Source organism: Scyliorhinus canicula, chromosome 8 (assembly GCF_902713615.1).
Source record: "Scyliorhinus canicula chromosome 8, sScyCan1.1, whole genome shotgun sequence".
In the NCBI taxonomy this organism is placed as follows: domain Eukaryota; kingdom Metazoa; phylum Chordata; class Chondrichthyes; order Carcharhiniformes; family Scyliorhinidae; genus Scyliorhinus; species Scyliorhinus canicula.
In genome coordinates this window covers 130471832-130489601 of record NC_052153.1, presented here as the reverse complement: position 1 = coordinate 130489601, position 17770 = coordinate 130471832, and the positions used below count along the sequence as shown (strand labels likewise).

The 17770-nt window shown below is 50.3% G+C and overlaps 1 protein-coding gene across 7 annotated transcripts in view; it reads right to left on the bottom strand.

Moving 5' to 3' along the window:
- The window catches only part of LOC119970506 (multiple C2 and transmembrane domain-containing protein 1-like), an 891726-nt gene that overhangs the window by 662698 nt on the left and 211258 nt on the right, over positions 1-17770 (bottom strand). The window lies entirely within an intron of this gene.

The window sequence follows — 17770 nt, the reverse complement described above, 5'->3', positions numbered from 1 at the left end:
ATAGAAATAAAGTTGTTGTTGTGCCAAATAGAAATAGCTCAGAGCCTTTGAATTAGGTCCAGTTAAATTTAAATTTAGGACACCACGCACAAGTGTTTGCATGTTTTTCTATATTCATGGAGAGATGATAAAGCTATCGTGAATCATTTTGTTATTGCTACACTTAACCTGGGCAATATGTAGGCTTGAGCTTGATAAGTAGCAAGTAACAAGTGCCAGGTGTTAAGAAATCTTGGAAAACAATTAAGTTAACAATGAACTTAAGATGAGAACAAAACAGCAGATAAATAACAAGATTAGCAGGCATCAAGAGGAATAATGAGATGCGATTTTCCAGTAACAAGATTAGCAGGTGTTAGCAGGAAGGTAAATTGAAATTAAGATATTTACAAATACTAAGAATATGGAAGTAATTGACAACTTAGAAACCTATTGAGATACACAAGCAGTGTCAGACAGACCTAGTACTTCAACAAGTAGGGAAATCGAATTTTTTAAATTATAATTACAAAGAGAAATAAAATGAAAAAATATAGAAATGTAAGAAAAAGCCAAAGAGAGAGCTTTCCAAAGGGAAAGCGAGAAAGAGAAAGCTTTCCAAGGGGATTTGGAACTGCAGGAGTTAGCAATGTCAGAAAGAGAAAAGTATAAAGAGAGAACATCAAATGATGACACCAGGTTAAAGTCCAACAGGTTTGTTTTGAATCCCTAGCTTTCGGAGGACTGCTCCTTCCTCAGGTGAATGAAGAGGTGAGCTCCAGAAACATATATGTAGACAAAGTCAAAGATGCAATACAATACGTTGAATGCGAGTCTTTACAGGTAATTAAGTCTTTACAGGTCCAAACGGAGCAACTGGAGAGAGGGATAATCACAGGTTAAAGAAGTGTGAATTGTCTCAAGCCAGGACAATTGGTAGGATTTTGCAAGCCCAGGCCAGATGGTGGGGGGTGAATGTAATGCGTCATGAATCCAAGGTCCCGGTTGAGGCCATACTCATGTGTGCGGAACTGGGCTATAGGTTTCTGCTCGACGATTCTGGGTTGTCGCTGGCAGTACGAGGAGCGGGAAAGAAACAATCGAGTGACGTTCCGGTTTGGAGCCGGTGGGTGGCCAGGGAACAATAGAAGCTGTGGAGTGGGCCGGGAGACTTCATAAATACCACGCGGAGGCTTTAACTCCCAAGTAAAATGTTTCCGGTCCCGCTTTAATTGGCACCGAAATGAGTGAGAGCTGAGAGGTGACAGGCCCTGGTTACCTGCCGCCATCTTTACAGAGGACATCGGACATCGCGCGACAATCGCCAGACAGGAACGTTCCCTTCCAGTCAGGGAACACTTTAGCAGCCAAGGGCATTCAGCCTCCGATCTTCGGTCAGCCTTCTCCAAGGTGGCCTTCAGGACGCGCGACAACGCAGAATCGGCAAGCAGAAACTTATAGGCAAGTACCGCACACATGAGTACGGCCTCAACCGGGAACTTGGATTCATGTCGCATTACATTCACCCCCAACTTTGCAGAAAAGTTACAAGTACAAAAGGAAATTGAATATATGCCCCAAAACGATATTAAATTGAGTTCTCGTGCATGGGGCTCCCTTATCGTACTGGTACAGCAGCTGAATGGAACACAAAGACATTGTGTAGACTACAGGAGAATGAATACAGTCACCAATAGGGATTGTTTCCTATTCCACGTTTGGATGATTACATCGGAAGAGTTGGACAGTCTAAATCCATCACAAAGATAGACTTGCGAAAAGGCTTTTGCCAAGTACCTTTGACTGAGAAGGCAAAGGAGATCTCCATATTTCTGATGCCAAATTCACTTTATGATTTCAAAGTTGTGCCATTCGGGGTGAAGGCATCACCTTTTTTATTTTAATAAATTTAGAGTACCCAATTATTTTTTTTCAATTAATGGGCAATTTAACGTGGCCAATCCACCTACCCTGCACATCTTTGGTGTGTGGGGGCGAAACGGACACAAACACGGGGAGAATGTGCAAACTCCACACGGACAGTGACCCAGAGCCGGGATCGAACCTGACCTCACCTGCTATCTTTCAGAGACTCACAAATAAAGTTATTCAGACTGAGTCACATTTATACATTGATGATTCGAGATGTTCAGTCAAAGTTGGAAAGAACATCTGCATCACTCACTGTTTGCCACTTGAGAAGCCAATCTCCTCATGAATTCAACGAAAAGCAAATTTACTAAAGCCCAAATTTCATTTTTGGGATATTATTGTGGGACATGGTCAAATGGCCCTGCGAGATGCAAAAATGCAGCCCATTTGGGATTTTCCAAAAGCCCCCACAAGAAGAGAGATTTTAAGGTTTCCGGGAATGAGCAGATTGTATTGTAAGTTTGTGTCAAACTTTTGCAGTACTTTTGCAGTGAGTCAGTCTGAATAACTTTATTTGTGAGTCTCTGAAAGGTAGCAGGTGTGGTCAGGCTCAATCCCAGCTCTGGGTCACTGTCCGTGTGGAGTTTGCACATTCTCCCCGTGTTTGCGTGGGTTTCGCCCCACACCCCAAAGATGTGCAGGCTAGGTGGATTGGCCACGTTAAATTGCCACTTAATTGAAAAAAATGAATTGGGTGCTCTAAATTTATTTTAAAAAGGTGTGGCCTTCATCCCAAATGGCACAACTTTGAATTGATAAATTCAATTTGAAGTCTTAACAAAGGAAAGTACGATAAAATGAGGAGTGAGTTGATTATGATCGATTGGGGAATGTTACTTAAAGGGATGACAGTGGATAGACAATGGCAAACATTCAAAGAGCACATGGAGGAACTGCAACAATTGTTTATTCCTGTCAGACACAAAGGTAAAATGGGAAAGGTGGCCAATCCATGGCTTACAAGGGAAATTAGGGATAATATTCGATCCAAGGAAGTAGTTTACAAATTGGCCAAGAAAAACAACAGGTCTGAGGATCGGGAGTTGTCTAGAATTCAGCAAAGGACCAAGGGATTGATTAAGAAGGGGAAAACAGAATACGAAAGTAAGCTTGCAGGAAACATAAAAACTGACTGTAAAAGTTTCTATAGGTTCGTGAAGAGAAAAAGATTGGTGAAGACAAATATAGGTCCCTTACAGCCAGAAACGGGGGAATGTATTATGGGGGCCAAAGAAATGGCGGAGCAACTAAATACATACTTTGGTTCTGTCATTACAAAAGAGGACACAAATAAGATACCAGAAATGTTGGGGAATGCAGGGTTTAGTGAGAAGGAAGAACTGAAGGTGATCAATATAGAATTATAGAATCTACAACACGGAGACAAACCCTTCAGCCCAAACTAGTCCATGCCAACCAAAAGGCCCATCTAAGCTAAACCCATTTGCCTGCATTTGGTCCAGTCAGCAGAGAAATGGTGTTGGGAAATTGATGGGATTGAAGGCTGATAAATCCCCAGGGCCTGTTAATCTACATCACAGAGTACTGAAGGCTCTAGAGTGGCTCTAGAAATAGTGGATGCATTGGTGGTCAACTTCCAGGATTCTATAGACTCTGGAACCGTTCCTACAGTCTGGAGGGTGGCTAATGTAACTCCACTATTTAAAAAGGGAGGTCGAGAGAAAGCAGGAAATTATAGACAGTAAGCCTGACGTCAGTAGTGGGTAAAGTTCTGGAATACGTTCTCAAAGCTTTTATAGCAGAGCATTAAGAAAATAGTGGCAGGATTGGACAAGCAGCGTGGATTTATTTATAAAGGGGAAATCATGCTTGACAAATCTATTTGAATGCTTCGAGGATGTAACTTGTAGAGTTGATGAGGTGGAGCCAGTGAACTTTCAGAAGGCTTTTGACAAAGTTCCACATAAGAGATTAATGCGTAAAATTAAAGTGCATGAGATTGGAGTAGTGTATTTGATGGATAGAAAACTGGTTGGCAGACAGGAAATCAAGAGTAGGAATTAACGGGTCGTTTTCAAATTGGCAGGCAGTGACTAGTGGAGTATCGTAGGAATCAGTTCTAGGACCCCGCTATCCACAATATGCAATAATGATTTGGATGAGGAAACAAAATGTCATACCAAATTTGCAGGTGACACCAAGTTGGGGAGGAGGATGAGCAGTGAGGAGGATGCAGAGATCCTTCAGTGTGATTTGAGTGAGTGGGCAAATGAATGGCAGATGCAGTATAGTTTGGATAGCACTTTGATAGCAAAGACAGACTATTATCTGAATGGCCACAAATTCGGAGAGGGGTACGTGCAACGAGACCTCGATGTTCTCGTACACCAGTCACTGAAGGTAAGCATTAAGGTGCAGCAGGTGGTAAAGAATGCAAATTGTATGCTGGCCTTCATTGCAACAGGAGGACTTGACTTCCGGGCGGCGAGCGAGGAGGTCGCAGGGAGAGGGGCTCCCGCAAGCGGTGGACAGCAGGAGGAACAGCCCCCCCCCCCCCCCCCCCCCCGACAGGCCGGACGGCGGAGGAGGAGTGCCGGCGGAGGAGCCGGAGCAGGAGCCGAGGAGCCGGAGCGGAGGAGCCGAGGAGCCGGAGCGGAGGAGCCGAGGAGCCGGGGCGGAGGAGCCGAGGAGCCGGAGCCGAGGAGCCGGAGCGGGAGCCGAGGAGCCGGAGCCGAGGAGCCGGAGCGGAGGAGCCGGAGCGAGAGCGGAGGAGCCGGAGCGGAGGAGCCGGAGCGGCGACAGGGGGGCCCAACAGCAGCAGGTCCATCCCCTCTCCCTCCCCCCCCCCCCCCCACGCGGGCCAGGAGCGGTGCGGCGGCGGCGGCGGCCCCTCTTCTATCCCCCCCCCCACGCGGGCCAGGAGCGGTGCGGCGGCGGCGGCCCCTCTTCTCTCTCCCCCCCCCCCCCCCCCACGCGGGCCAGGAGCGGTGCGGCGGCGGCGGCCCCTCTTCTCTCCCCCCCCCCCCCCCCCCCCACGCGGGCCAGGAGCGGTGCGGCGGCGGCGGCGGCCCCTCTTCTCTTCCCCCCCCCCCCCCCCCAGCCAGCAGCGGGGACCCCCCCCCAGCCAACAGCGGGGACCCCCCCCCCCAGCCAGCAGCGGGGCCCCCCCCCCCCCCCCCCCAGCCAGCAGCGGGGACACAACCCCCCCCCCCCCCCCCAAGCCAGCAGCGGGGACACAACCCCCCCCCCCCCCAAGCCAGCAGCGGGGACACAACCCCCCCCCCCAGCCAGCAGCGGGGACACAACCCCCCCCCCCCCAGCCAGCAGCGGGGACACAACCCCCCCCCCCAGCCAGCAGCGGGGACACAACCCCCCCCCCCCCCAGCCAGCAGCGGGGACCCCCCCCCCCACCCAGCAGCGACCACCGGCCCACCCGCCCCTCCCCCCCCCCCCAACTGCTGTGACCACCACGTGGCAAAGACAAAGGGACTCTCTCTCCTGGTTGAGTGGGGAAAAAAGAAAAAAGAGACTTGTATTTCTGTTCTTCCCAAAAGAAAACTGGTAAAGAGAAAAGGGGTAGGGGAAATAAATTTAAAAAAAAAAAAATATATATATATATATATATATATACATATATAGATATATAATAATAAATAAAATAAAAATAGGGTGCGGAAAAGGGGGAAAAAGAAGAACAAGGAGAGAAGAAAAGATGAAGGGGAAGGGGGAGAAAAAAGTGCCAGAAAGGAGCCAAGAGAAAGGGGGCACCGGAAGTAGACTGGGCAAAGGGAAAGCCAGCTCGGGCGAACGAGTCAACACGCGAAGCGGCGGGAAGGATGCTTCGCCGCATCCAGAAGAGCTGGACGGGCGGGCAACCTCTCCCCTGGGGTTAGAGGGGGGCGTGAATTGGAAGGAAGCCTTTGCCGAGGTGGTGAGGGAGCAGCTGCAGGCATTCAAGGCAGAGTTAAAAGCAGACGCAGAGGCCGCAGCACAGGCAGCAGTGACCAGGGCCATGTCAGGGGTGCAGCAGGTTCTGACCAGATTGGAGAAGAAAGTGGATGCCCAAGGGAAGATACTGGAAGCCCAAGGGAAGATACTGGAAGCCCAGGGGGCAACCATTAAAGAGCTGGAGAAGGCAGCGACTGACGCGAGCGACCGGGTCATATCCCTGGAGAGGGGAATGGTGAAACTGAGTGCAACACAGGGGAGCCTGAAGGGCAGGGTAGACGAACAGGAGATCAGCTCGAGAAGGCAAAATATCTAGATAGTGGGCCTGCCAGAGGGGATAGAGGGTAGAAATCCCACAACATTCGTGGCTGCGATGCTGGGCTCCTTAGTGGGGCGGGAAACTTTTCCCACCCCACCGGAAATGGACAGAGCTCATCGGTCACTGCGCCCGAAGCCCAAGGAAGGGGAAAAACCGAGAGCAGTTATAGCCAGACTGCACCGGTACCGGGATAGGGAGACAATCCTGCGCTGGGCCAAGGAGAATAGAGCCTGCAATTGGGACGGGCACGCCATCCGAATCTACGAGGATTTTGGAGCGGACATAGCTAAGAGACGGGCGGAGTTCAACAGAGCGAAAGCAGCTCTCTATAAGAACAAAGTACGTTTTGGTATGCTGTACCCAGCAAAACTCTGGGTCACATACCAACACAAGGAATATTTCTTTACAGCCCCTGCCGAGGCGAATAGATTCGTCGAGGAGCACGGGCTGGAAAAACGCCATGGGAAGTAGGGACGAGGGGCCCATGGCAAGGAGACACGTCATGCCGACGGGGGGGTGGGGAGGGGCGAGGCAAAGCCAGCCCCCTCCCCCCTGGCAGAAACACCCAGAACGGAAAACAACCCAATGCCCTAGGGCCCGCTCCAGGTGGGAGGCCAGGCCCCGGCACGAGGGAACGGAAGTACTGGAGAGGGGAGAGGGGAAGCGGGACAGCAACCTCCGAGAGGGGAGCCACCGTGCTAGCAGGAAAGCTAGCGAAGGGGGCGCGCAACAGAGCAGGGCCGCAGCGCACCCCCAACAGGGGGGAAGGCGCCAGGCAGGGGAGGGGGGGGATCACCCATCAAAGGTGGGAGAGCAAATGGGGACAGGAATGGGGGAGAGAGGGGCAATGGAGGGGTACACAGGGGTATCCCCGAAAGGGATAGAGCGGGGGGGGGGGGGCACCCGGGGGGCGAGAGACCAGGGAGGGGAAACGCAGGGACGAAGGGACAAAAGAGGCCAGTAAGGGAATAGGGCCACAAAGTGCCACAGACAAGGGCTCGAAACAGGGAACTGCTGCAAGCACCCACCCAGTACGGTCTGTGGGTGAAGGGGCCCCCCGGAGTGCAGGGGACTACCCGCGTGGCGGACACAAAGTGGACGGCCATGGCGGGTGTCCCCGGGACAAGGGGGAACCCCGGAGCGCAGGGACCCGACCGCATGGGGAGAGCAGTGATAGTGGACATCCTGGACGGCCCCCTAACATAGGGAAACCCCAGAGGGCAGGGGCGCGTCCACCGGACAAATATGGTTAACCCCACAGGAGCAAGGGGGCAGAAGCCCCCCACCAGAATAGTCACCTGGAACATAAGGGGACTTAACGGCCCAGTGAAGAGATCTAGAGTCCTCACCCACCTTAGAAACATGAGGGCCGACATAGTCTTCCTCCAAGAGACGCACTTGAGGGAGCAGGACCAACTGCGGGTAAGAAAGGGCTGGGTGGGACAAACCTATCATTCCTGTTATGGGGCAAGGGCCAGGGGGGTGGCGATCCTGATTGGCAAGAGGACAATGTTTAGGGCGACAAAGACGGTTACGGACCCAGGGGGACGGTATGTCATGGTCAGCGGGGCCCTGGATGGGGCGCCGGTAGTTCTAGTTAACGTGTACGCGCCCAACTGGGACGACACGAGCTTCATCCAAAAGACCATGGCAGAAATCCCGGACATAGCGACGCACCGACTAATCATGGGGGGGGACTTCAACTGTGTACAGGACCCAACGACGGACAGATCAAACCCCAGAATGGGGAAAACCTCAAACATGGCAAGGGAACTCAGCCACTATATGGAGCAGATGGGAGCAGTAGACCCCTGGAGATTCGCCCACCCGGGGGAGAAAGAATTCTCTTTCTTCTCCCCAGTACCAACGTGTACACCAGAATTGACTTCTTTGTGGTGGGGAAAACGGTGCTTCCAGAGATAGACAAGGTGGAATACTCCGCAATTGTGATATCAGACCACGCTCCACACTACATGGATGTGCGGCTAGAGACGGGAAGGGCCCAGCGCCCCAAATGGAGGTTGGACGGTGCCTTACTAGCTGACAAGGCCTTCAGCGAAAGGATAGCGCAGGCCATAGCGGAGTACACTGAGATCAACCAAAACGGGGAGGTCTCACCCTCCACGTTCTGGGAAGCGCTTAAGGCCGTACTAAGAGGGGAAATCATAGCCTACAAAGCGCAAAGAGATAGGGAGGAAAGGGTGGCTAGGCAGAAGCTGGTCGACTCCATACTGGAGGTAGACCATAAATACTCCGAGGCCCCGACTGTAGAACTCCTGGCGGAGAGAAAAGAATTACAAAGGAACTTTGACCTGCTCTCCACCAGGAAAGCAGTACACCAACTCCGCCAGGCACGCGGGGCCCTATACGAACACGGAGACAAAGCCAGCCGCCTGTTGGCCCACCAGCTGAGAAAGCAGGCAGCCAGCAGAGAAATTGCGCAAATCAGAGATACCAGAGGCACGTTGGAAACAGAACCAGAGAAGATTAACAAAACCTTCAAGGCCTTCTACCAAGAGCTGTACACCTCAGAGCCCCCAACGGGGAAGGCTGGGATGAACCGGTTTCTTGACGGACTGAACATACCAGTTGTGGGAGAGGGCAGAAAACGGGATCTGGAAGCACCACTAGCACTGGGAGAGATCATGGAGAGCATTAGCTCCATGCAGGCGGGGAAGGCGCCGGGACCGGACGGATTCCCGGCGGATTTCTACAAAAAATTTGCGACAGCGCTGGCCCCGCACATGCGGGAGATGTTCACAGACTCGCTAGCTAGGGGCACGTTGCCACCCACGTTAGCACAGGCCTCAATCTCGCTGATACCTAAGAAAGACAAAGACCCAACGGAATGTGGGTCATACAGACCCATATCTCTGCTGAATGCAGACGCCAAAATACTGGCCAAAATCCTAGCCAAAAGGCTAGAAGACTGTGTACCTGAGGTGGTCACAGAGGACCAGACGGGCTTTGTCAAAGGTAGACAGCTGACCGCGAACATCAGGCGCCTGCTGAACGTGATAATGACCCCCTCCGGGGAGAGAACACAAGAGGTGATCGTCTCCCTGGACGCAGAAAAGGCCTTCGACAGAGTCGAATGGATATACCTCATAGAGGTACTGGAGCGGTTCGGGCTTGGAACAGGGTTCACAGCTTGGGTAAAGCTCCTGTACAACGCTCCCATGGCGAGTGTACAGACCAACAATACCAACTCCCAATACTTCCAGCTGCACAGGGGCACCAGACAAGGATGCCCACTGTCCCCGCTGCTGTTCGCACTAGCAATCGAACCGCTAGCAATCGCGCTCAGGGCAGCAAAAAATTGGAGGGGGATCCGAAGGGGAGGTAGAGAGCACAGAGTCTCACTCTATGCGGATGATCTGCTCCTCTATATCTCGGACCCACAAAGCAGCATGGACGGAATCATCGCGCTCCTGAAAGAGTTTGGAGCCTTCTCGGGCTACAAACTCAACATGAGCAAAAGTGAGATCTTCCCATTACACCCGCAAGGGGGGGGGGGGGGGGGGGGGGGGGCAGCACTAAAGGGGCTGCCGTTCAAACAAGCCCGACATAAATTCCGCTACCTGGGGATCCAAATAGCCCATGACTGGAAAGGGATCCACAAATGGAACCTCACCAGCCTGACGGAGGAAGTTAAAAAGGACCTGCAAAGATGGAACACACTCCCGCTCTCCCTCGCGGGGAGAGTTCAGACGATCAAAATGAACGTACTGCCCAGGTTCCTCTTCCTGTTTAGATCCATTCCGATCTACATCCCCAAGGCCTTTTTCAAAGCGCTGGACAAACTCATCATGGCGTTCGTATGGGGGGGTAAAAATGCTAGGATCCCAAAGAAGGTCTTACAAAAAACAAAAACCAGGGGAGGGTTAGCCCTCCCGAATCTACAATTCTACCACTGGGCAGCAACAGCCGAGCGAGTAAGGGGATGGATCCAGGAGCCAGAAGCTGAGTGGGTGCGTGCGGAGGAGGCCTCCTGCATGGGAACCTCCCTCCGGGCCCTCGCCACGGCAGCACTCCCATCCCCACCCAAAAAACACTCCAGCAGCCCAGTGGTGACAGCCACCCTCCAATCCTGGAACCAACTGCGGCAGCAACTTGGCCTGACCAAAATGTCGAACAGGGCTCCCATCTGCAACAACCATAGGTTCAAACCAGCACTGACCGACGCCACCTTCAAAGGTGGAGGCAGGACGGGGGGACACTGACAGTCAGGGACCTATACACGGACGACAGGATCGCAACACTGGACGAACTGACAGAGAAATTTCAGCTAGCTGGGGGGAACGAGCTACGGTACCTGCAGCTCAAAAACTTCCTACGAAAGGAGACAAGGACGTACCCACAACCGCCACGACAGACACTACTGGAAGACCTACTGGACGCAAGTATCCTAGAGAAAGGGAACTGTAGTGACATGTATGACCGACTGGTAGATAGGGACGACACCGTACTGGACGCAACAAGGAGGAAATGGGAGGACGACCTGGGGATGGAGATCGGGTGGGGACTCTGGAGCGAAGCACTGCATAGGGTCAACTCCACCTCCACGTGCGCAAGGCTCAGCCTGACGCAACTAAAAGTGGTACATAGAGCCCACTTAACAAGAACCCGTATGAGTAGGTTCTTCCCGGAGGTGGAAGACAGATGTGAACGGTGCCAAAGAGGCCCGGCCAACCACGCCCACATGTTCTGGTCCTGCCCCAGACTCGTGGAGTACTGGACAGCCTTCTTCGAGGTAATGTCCAAAGTGGTGGGAGTGAGGGTGGAGCCATGCCCGATAGTGGCGGTCTTCGGGGTTTCAGAACAGCCAGATCTATTCCTGGGGAGGAGGGCGGATGCCCTTGCCTTTGCCTCCCTGATCGCCCGCCGTAGAATCCTGTTTGGCTGGCGGTCAGCAGCACCGCCCAGAGCTGCGGACTGGCTGTCCGACCTCTCGGAATCTCTCCAAATGGAGAAAATCAAATTTGCCATCCGAGGGTCGGACGACGGCTTCCACAGAACGTGGGAGCCATTCATGCAACTGTTCCGGGACCTATTTGTGGCCAATGTACAAGAGGAAGAATAGTCGGGGGAAGGTAGCGGGAGGGGGGGGGGGGCTACAGGTTCGTTACGGGGGTTCGATGGCTAGCTAAGGCCCAAAACCAAGCTAAATAAACATGTTGAGGGGGGGAGGGGGGGGGGGGGCGCAGTTACTACTACGAAGATGCTTACCTGTAAATATGTATGTTAATTTTTGCGTGTTTGTTTTTGTTTGTTTTTTTTTCTCTCTCCTAACAATTTGTAATTTGTTCAATATAAAATACGAAAACTGAATAAAAACACTTATAAAAAAAAAAAATTCATTGCAACAGGATTCGACTACTGGAGCAGGGATGACTTGCTGCAATTATGCAGGCCTTGGTAAGGCCACATCTGGAATATTGTGTGCAATTTTGGTCTCCTTATCTGAGGAAGGATGTTCTAGCTATAGAGGGAATGCAGAAGGTTTACCAGACTGATTACTGGGATGGCAGTACTGACTTATGAGGAGAGATTGAATCAATTAGGGTTATATTCACTGGCGTTCAGAAGAATGAGGTGGGGGGATCTCATAGAAACCTATAAAATTCTAACAGGACTGGACAGGGTTAATGCAGGAAGGATGTTCCCGATGGTGGGTGTGTCCAGAACCAGCGGTCACATTCTGAGGATACGGGGTAGACCATTTAGGACAGAGATGAAGAGAAATGTCTTCACCCAGAGAGTGGTGAGCCTGTGGAATTCATTTTCCCAGGAAGTGTTTGAGTCCAAAACATTGTATGGTTTCAAGAAGCAGTTGGATATAGCACTTAGGGCGAAGGGGATCAAAGGATATGGGGGAAAGCGGGATTACGCTACTGAGTTGGATGATCAGCCACAATCATAATGAATTGCGGAGCGGGCTTGAAGGGCCAAATGGCCTCCTCCTGTTCCTATTTTTTCTATGTTTCTATATGTTGGTGTTCAGAGGGATTTGGGTACATGAATTGAAATTGCAGATACTGTAATCAATTAAGAAGGCAGATTGTGTTTTGGTCTTTATTACAAGTGAATTGGAGTATAAAATTGAGAAAACCTTTCTGCAATTCTCCAGATCTTCTATATGACCACACTTGATATATTGTGTACAATTTTGGTGCCTGTACCCAGGGACCGACATGGTTGGCTCACAGGGGTATCAAGGAGATACGCTAAATTGATTTCTAGGATGATAGTGTTGTTCTATGTGAAGAGATTGAGTAGATTGGGGGCATATTCTTCAGAAAACAGAAGGTGAACTAATTCAAACATATAAGATTCTAAGAGGGCTTGAGAGGGTAGATACTGAGAAGCTGTTTCCCCAACTGCAGACTCTAGAACTAGGGGTTTATAGTATCAGGATAAAGACTGGGATAAAGACAGGATAAAGGCCGGGGGGGGGGGGGGGAGACAGTTAAAGATTACCTGGGTTAGAACCAGCTTTATTTGAAAAAAATTATTTCAAAAGAAAACATTTTCCTTCAGGAGGAGAATACTGAGAAGCTGTGTGCAATATTTTCATCGTACATATACAGGCTACGATTGTGTTTCAGCATAATTGACGTAACTGCATACCCGATTAATTATGTATTTCTGGCAATAGCTGCTTATGTTTTTATCTGGTTTGATATTTGTAAAATAGTTATACAATTATTTATGATCAAAATCATCCATTTGGTCTCCTTTGTATTCCCACAAACACTAATGGATATTTTTGAATAATTTCATAAAGTTATATAATTTTAAAATTGTGGGACCAATTAGGCCACAATTAATGCAAATTGCCATGTGACAAATTGTGCCCACATGGCACACACTCCTATTTTCAATTAGCACGTGGAATTCAGATCACCACCTCTAAAGCTTTGTTCTTCTGGTAAACATGTTTATTTATTTTGGTCAGAGGTGAATAATTTTGGAGCTGAGTTTGAGCTGCCAGGCTGCATTGCTTGCTGGTCTGAATTTGCTCTTATCTGATGAGATGAAAGTGCTTCTCTCTTAGGTAGTTGCTGAAACTTCCATAGATGGTTCTCGGGTAATTCTGTGTCAAGAGTGACATTGGGCATGAGGACAAGTGCAATTACAAGCACCTATACTGAATTGTCTCGGAAGAGAGCACCACAAATACATAACAAACAGCCCAATCAAACAAAAGCAAATGTGCAGTGCTAAATGATGATTTGAATCTCATTGTCAATAAGATCCTGTGGTGGACTTCAATTACAGAACTTCAAGTGAACCAAAGGATACTAAATGATTGCACTATAAAATCATCTGGGTGTATGACTAGAATTCACAATTGAGACAAACATCCAGAGAGAATTTCCCTGATAAGCTTACACATGTGCCCCATTCTACCAAACTGAAAACTACTAGGTGGCCCTCTAATCTCCTTATTATTTTGCAGCAAGGTTGACAAAACATAAAGAAAGTCAGGTAAAATGTAGACTCCACCAAGTGGGCTTTGTCATCATCTTCCATCTGAACTCAATGTTATAATCTGTTCTTGTTCCAAATATTATTGCTGGAATCCTAGAACAGAGCACCTTTGACTTCTTACCCACATCTGTAAACATCCACAGCTGTCTTTTACGCCTTCCAATTCTTATCCCAAACCCTTCCTGCTCAAAATCCAATACACTGCTATTCTTCCACCAAAATCTATAGTCACCCTAATTGCATCATCTTCACTTTACTGTTTTTTTCTCAGATGGTTCACTCCTTCTGGAGAGAATCGCACATTCCGTATTGTTCCACATCCTTCCCATTCCCCACAGCAAGTCTCCTTTCATTTTCTATAATCTGCCCATACACCTTTTAATAATCTTTTTCCTCAATAGTGTCCCAAAAGATACTGTGGTCTCTCTGACACAAATTAGGCCCTCTTTCCATCACCTCATCTTGCAGAGATATCTTGATAGATCCAGCAGAGGGCAGCAGTGCGGAGCTGCTGATTGGCTGTTGTGGGGAAAATTTGCATCAGTGCATTGCGGTCACTGTATCCAGAATGTGTACCTGAGCAAGACAGCCTCCGTGTTCAAGTGAAGGCAAGCCTCCAACAGAGGGAAGCAGAGCGGAGCTGCTGATTGGCTGTTGCGGGGAAAATTTGCATCAGTGCATTGTGATCACTGTATCCAGAGGTGGTTTGTGGAGGAGCTGTTGTCAAGTGACAGTTAAACACCAAACACTTCTTCAGTGTTTCCCTCCCTACCTCCTCCTCGAACCAAACAAACACAATCACTGTAAGGAACCCAGCCGAGTAAAGATCAAGAGGGAGACTCAAGGGCAGGTAGAAGTAGAAAGAAGTTGAACCGTGATGTCACAGCCTGCAGGTAAGTGATTGGCTGGTGACTGGTAAGTAGTTTTTCTTTTCCCTGAGGTGTTCTCGTGCAGGGCGCAGTGGTTGCTGAGTGAGTGCTTGCTGAGAAGGGGAGTACATTTTTTTTAAAACTTACTGTTGGGGGGGGGGGGGGGGGGGGGTTCCAGCTGAATCCGGTCGGAGTGAGGGCAGAGTGACTGCTGGGTAAGTAGTAAAGATTTAAATTGTTTGCACGGGCCCATAGCAGCTGATTGCTGTTCTCGTGCGGGGCGCAGTGGTTGCTGAGTGAGGGCTTGCTGAGAAGGGGAGTAAATGTTTAAAAAGCTTACTATTGGGAGTTTCCAGCTGAATCCGGTTGGAGTGAGGACAGAGTGACTGCTGGGTAAGTAGTAAAGATTTAAATTGTTTGTTTAAAATGTAGTTACTCCGTAACAGCTGATTGCTGTTCTCGTGCGAGGCGCTGTGGTTGCTGGTTAAGTGTTTTATTTTTACCTGTATTTAAGTTGGGCGGTTCCTAAACCCTAGACACTACACTTGTAGTGTCCCCCACCTCTCCACCTCCTCTAACCTAAGGGGTAGAGTGAATAACAGGTAAGCTCTTTCTTTCTTTTTCTTGTTTTATCTAGAGTGAATGGCAGTGCAATGTTCCTCCTGCAGAATGTCTGAGGTGAGGGACGCCGTCAGTGTCCCTGTTGATTTCACCTGTGGGAAGTGCACCCATCTCCAGCTCCTCAGAAACAACATCAGGGAACCGGAGCTGGAGCTGGATGAACTTTGGATCATTCGGGAGGCAGAGGTGGTCATAGATAGTAGCTTCAGGGATGTAGTTACTCCAGAAAATGGGTGACGGTGAGAGGGGCTGGGAGGAAGCAATCAGTGCAGGGATCCTCTGTAGTTGTTCCCCTCAGTAACAAGTATACAGCTTTGGATACTGTTGAGGGGGATGACCTACCAGGGGTGAGCCACGGTGAACGGATCTCCAGCACTGAGTCCATCCCTGTGGCTGAGAAGGGAAGGAGGGAGAGCAGGAGAGCAATAGTTATTGGGGACTAGATAGTTTGAGGGACAGATAGACGGGTCTGTGGCAATGAAAGAGACTCACGGATGGTATGTTGCCTCCCCTGGGTGTCAGGGTCCGTGACATCTCGGACCGTGTTTTCAGAATCCTTAAGGGGGAGGGGAAACAGTCATAAGTCGTGGTACACATTGGTACCAACGACATAGGTAAGAGAAGAGATGGGGATTTAAAACAGGAATTTAGGGAGCTAGGGTGGAAGCTGAGAGCCAGGACAAACCATGTTGTCATCTCTGGTTTGTTGCCGATGCCACGTGCTAGCGAGGTGAGGAAGAGGGAGAGAGTGCAGATAAACACGTGGCTGCATGGATGGTGTAGGAGGGCGGGTTTCAGTTACGTGGACAATTGGAGCAATTCTGGGGAAGGTGGGACCTGTACAGACAGGACGGTTTCCACCTGAACCAAAGGGACACCAATATTCCGGGAGGGAAATTTGCTACGGCTCTTCGGGGCGGGGGGGGGGGGGGGGGGGGGGGGGGTTTAAACTAATTTGTCAGGGGGATGGGAAAATGAGCTGTAGTCGAGAAACCAGTGTTGAGAGTAGTGAGGTACTGAGGAGGGCATCAAGGTTGCAGGAGTGTACCTGCAGACAGAAAGCTGGGTTGAGGTGTGTCTACTTCAATGCAAGGAGCATCCGGAATAAGGTAGGTGAACTTGGATATAGCTGTTACAAGGAGGTATAACTATAAGGTTCAGGGTGGGAGATATAGGAGGGATGTCCAAGGTAGGTTCTTTACTCAGAGAGTGGTTAGGAGGTGGAATGGACTTCCTGCTGTAATAGTGGAGTCGGACACTTTAGGAACTTTCAAGTGGTTATTGGATAGGCACATGGAGCACACCAGAACGACAGGGAGTGAGATAGCTTGATCTTGGTTTCGAACAATGCTCGGCACAACATTGAGGGCCAAAGGGCCTGTTCTGTGCTGTACTGTTCTATGTTCAAGATGAAATCTAGTTCACATTAATGAAGTGCTACTCCAATTTAAAGACTGTGTGATTCAAGTCCCTCTCCGGTCCCCAATTAAACCTCTTCAATCTTGCCTTCAGCACTCATCCTACCCTCCTCCAGTTTTTATTTTTATTTTCTCAACTCCCATTGGTTTATCCTCAATGTAAAGCACTTTGAAACATCTGTTTTCACATGAAAAGTACTATAAAATACAAGATGTCCTTAATTGGTGGTCTGAAACTTGTGGAAACCCAACCAACAAAATCTTGTGAAATAATATGTTGTGGGTCTACAAGTGTTACTTTAGCAGGTCCAGGTTATTTTTAAACCCTGCAGAAACTAAGCGGGCAAACAGATTTGAAGGAATATGTTTGGAGGGTAAACTAAATGGACATTTGTATGACACGACTATGAGTAAAAATGGAGCAAAGAATGTGGGGCGAAATTCTCCCAAAACGGGAGAAATCGTCAAACTGCCGTAAAACCCGGGCGGGTTTTACGGCATTGCGCCCCTTCCCGACGGGGGACCGATTCTGGTCCCCCGTCGGGGCTAGCAGCCCGACGTCGGAGGCTCCGACAAGTCGGGCTCAACGAAAATCGTTAAGCCCGCTTGTCGGACTTAGCGCCGGCTGACGCGTCATATGACGTCAGCCGCGCATGCGCAGGTGGGAAGACTCCACCCGCGCATGCGCGGGTGACGTCATCGCGTTTTTGCGCGAAACCCGCGCATGCGCGGTCCGGGTTGCCCCTCAGCCGCCCCGCGTATTGATACTGCGGGGCGGCGGAAGGACAAATAGTGCGCGGGCATCGGGCCCGCTGCCCGCAATCGGTGGGCACCGATCGCGGGCCCATGGCACCCTTGGCACGGCCGTGGTACTGCCGTGCCAATCGGTGCCATGGTTATTTTTTTCCAGGTGGTCACGACGTTTTTACGAACGGCAGGACCAGGTGTGTTTGCCGTTCGTAAAAAGGTCGTAAAGGGCTGGGACTTCGGCCCTTCTAACAGCTGTGAATCGCTGCCGGCCGTAAAAAAACGGCGGCAGCGATTCGTGTCGGGATTTCGGCGGGGGGGGGCGGGAGAATAGCGGGAGGGCGTCAAAAAAGTCGGGAAGGCCCTCCCGCTATTCTCCCACCCGTCGTGGGGGGGGGGAGAATTTCGCCCGTGGTTCTCTGCTAAGTCAGCCACAACTGAGAGGTAGGTTTTGCACATAGCAAGGAAATCCCCTTTTCAAC